Genomic DNA, 3,778 nt, shown 5'->3' on the forward strand with positions numbered 1-3,778 from the left:
CTAGGTCATTATTTCACAAGTTCAAGAAAGACACGCAGTACTTGGGACCTCGTGGGCCACAGCACTAATGCCGGGCCAGGGGAAAGTACGATGCGTGTATCTCCACAAGGAGCTTGCAACTTTCTTAAAGACAATTAGACGGCTGCAGAGATGACTAGAATTCAGAGTAACCGAGGGCCGGTAGAAATGGTGTTGGGTCACTCAATTTCTTCCATTTAAAAGAATTTTACCAGTAATGCATCAAAACATTCTTGCAGAAAGGAATTCAGAAGGCTCTAGAATGAATTGTTCAAGTTCTCCCTCGCATCCTCCCCAGTTCCACTTCCTTCCCCAGATTGAGAAGCTTCTTGCTGGTCTCTTTTCTATGCATTCTCAAATGACCAGAAGCAAATATGTGTGTTTCTGTATAAACACACTTCAACACGTGGTTTTTACCACTGTTTAGCACACAATCCATATTTGGAATGCAATGTTCTGTGAATTTTTCACTTAAGAAGGTCTTTCACATCATAACAGAGATGTATTCTTTTTACAGTCAGTGTAGTATTACTGCAGAATAAATCTTAGAATAGCCTACCCGAGAGCATGAAATAAAAATGACTAAATGCCAAAACTTCTGATTTTGGTAAGCACTATTGACCATATTAAATTACTTCCACGTTTAATTACTTGTTTGAGAAGACTAAACCTCCTAGAAATTTCCTCTTAGCTCTTCATCTTCTAAAAACACAGATTTCATGCATCATTTTCATAAATGTATTCTTAAAACCAACCACTCTTAAGAGCAATGCTTAAGAAGAAAATATTAGAATACTACCTAGTGAGAACCTATAATTGAATGCTGTGAACCCCACCAGGCAGAAACAGAATGAAACAGAATAAAATGAAAATTCTTAAATATCTCAGGGTAAAGGGAATTCTTACAGTGCTTAAGCACAATGAGAGTTCTTTTTTAAAATTTCAGTTCTTTTCTCATCACTGTTAAACTGTTAAGTAAAATCTTTTCAAAAAAAGAAAACACTACTTCTTATTTAAAGCTATCTTTGTATATACACATATGTATTTGTATATACGTATATATTTGTATATATACACAGAAACATGCCAGGGAAAAAATAAGTTTGTTTTAACAGTGATCATCTCTGGGTGGTGGAGTGATTCTTATTCTAATCTTCCCCGACACGTTTTCATTTCACTGTTTTGTGAACACATCTTAGTTTTCTTAATTAGAAAAAAAATGGGAGCCATAAATGAATTAATAACAAAGGGAATAGTGCGTCTTGACTTGAGAAAAGAAAATGTGCTCTCTTTCTATTTCCTATGTTTACCTAGTTTGATGTCCATACGAATGTTTAAAATTTATAAGAACAAAGCATTGGATCCTTAAGTGCCATGTATAAAATCTTAACCTTAGGTCAAGCAAACTTAAAATAGACTTGTTATGTATAAATAAACACGTCATCTAAAGCAATTTACTCTGTACCATCGGGCAGCACACAAAATACACTTTTATTGACTAAGTTAGATTTTTTGGTTAAACAATATTTTTAAATGTATCATTTAGCAAAATTCAGGTTTTATTTAAAAAAAAAAAAAGCTTATTTTTGTCATTTCCAAAAAAAGAGAGGGGAAAGGAGAGAGGAAGCTGCACTTAGTGGGAAAGTTGCAACATTCAGTTCGTAAGTCGTTTAGATATTTTTTTTAACTACTTCTCTTACATAAGAGCCCTGTAATATCTCCATAGGGAGAAATAACACTGGGCTACATTATGTCTTTTTAATTTTTCCTCCAGATAGTGTTTACGGATCAACATGTAGGAGCCGCTCCATATTTCAAGTTATTAGCCAACTTGGGTGTCCATTTGCCATGAAAGACAATTGGTAATTTTAACAATCAATGAGAGTTTATTTTGGGAGAAAACTTACTGAAATTTTCAGGAAATAACCTTTTTGTTCCCAAACAGCTGTCATTGAACGCCATTATATCTACAACAATTAAAATTATCTTTGGTGACTTTTAGCATCTGGCAGGGCTCCATTATTGTTCAGTTAAATATTTTTCAAGTTTGCTAGGACTTTTGCCCACTGTGTGCTCACGGCTCTTTATGGTCACTATGAATCTCAGAAGTCACCTTTGTGACATTACTTTTTTGCATCGTGGGAGAATGTGTCATTTCTGCATCAACTGGCCTGAGAATTCAAGTAACATTCATTAGGAAATTGCGGCACATACCTACAAGTCACTTACAGAAATACAATCTGTTCCATTAGATTTGGCAACAAAGATCCTCTTCTCTCTTTTGCTAGATCCTTCCAAAAAATTCCCGGTTTAAAGAATTAGCTAGCATGTAGTGGACAGAAAGAAAAAAAAAAAAAACAGCAAAGGGCAGCACGCGCTGTCATTTGGACAAATTCAACTGAAAATTGTGAAGAAAATTTCCAAGTGGAAGTACGGGGAATTGATGGTCAAAAACAAAACCGGAGAAAAACAAAAGCATACTTTTTTGCATCCCAGTGGAACTCAAAAACATGTTGGTTCAACACCCATCCAGAATGAATACTGTGCCTCCGGAAAAAAATAACAAACCTGAGATCCTGTAGTACTTCACCTCATTTAAATCTTAAATGAGACCATGTGTGTTTGTTTAATTTTAAGAGGAAGTACATGTTTGATTAATTAAGCACTGAGATATAATAGTTTTAGGGAGTCTAAATGCATCGTAGTATAAAAGGTCAGTACTTTTATAATACGTCAGGCTGTAATCGCTGTTATTGAGCTGCTCTCGTTTGAGGGAAAGAATTGATGTGCCATAATTTTATTCAAACCGAAAAGGTATTTGGGAAATAGTCAAGAATGATTACTCCTTATTGAAATCTAAAAGACTAATACCAATGAACATTTCTTTTTTTTTTTTTTTTTTTTTTTTGAGACAGAGCCTCAAGCTGTCCCCCTGGGTAGAGTTCCGGGGCTTCACAGCTCACAGCAACCTCCAACTCCTGGGCTCAAGCGAGTCTCCTGCCTCCGCCTCCCAAGTAGCTGGGACCACAGGCGCCCGCCACAACGCCCGGCCATTTTTTGGTTGCAGCCGTCATTGTTGTTTGGCGGGTCCGGGCTGGGGATTCGAACCCGCCACCTTAGGTGTACGTGGCTGGCGCCTTAGCCGGTTGAGCTATAGGCGCTGAGCCGCAATGAACATTTCTTATACTCTAATACTTTTCTGAACATTGGCAAGCCAATAACTAACCATTCAGACGAGAAAATACTGGAAAGGATTTATATGGACTAGTAGGGTGAAATTTATTTTAAGTAACTTCAAAAATCTGCAGAAATCCAAAGCAATGTGAGCTCTGTGTAGTGTAGTCCGGGAAATGCCACGTGATGCAGCATCTTTAATTAACTCCCTCTGCTGCTTTTCTGTCCTCTCTGTCACAACAGACACTTTTATACTTGGAATGTCCTTCCCCCCATTTCACATAATCAGATTCTGGATTGTTGGGGGGCAGTAAAGTCAGCTAACAAAATTGATCTCCCACCCTAGGTGGCTAAAAATGGAAACCATGCCAAATATTATTTAAAAAGCAGGATCTAAACCCAACTTTCATAAAATTTAAAATGGACTAACAACTTGAAGACAGATGCTCCAGATTGTTAAAAGGTCTCATCTCTGGAGAACAGAGTACCGGTGACGTTCCTTTTCTTACTATTTTCCAAATATTTCAGAAACTCATGTATTCCTTTCATAGTTAATAAAACAGTGAGAGTCAAACTTGGGGACACG

Source organism: Otolemur garnettii, unplaced genomic scaffold (genome assembly GCF_000181295.1).
Source record: "Otolemur garnettii isolate 467f Iridium unplaced genomic scaffold, OtoGar3 scaffold00101, whole genome shotgun sequence".
NCBI classification, from domain to species: domain Eukaryota; kingdom Metazoa; phylum Chordata; class Mammalia; order Primates; family Galagidae; genus Otolemur; species Otolemur garnettii.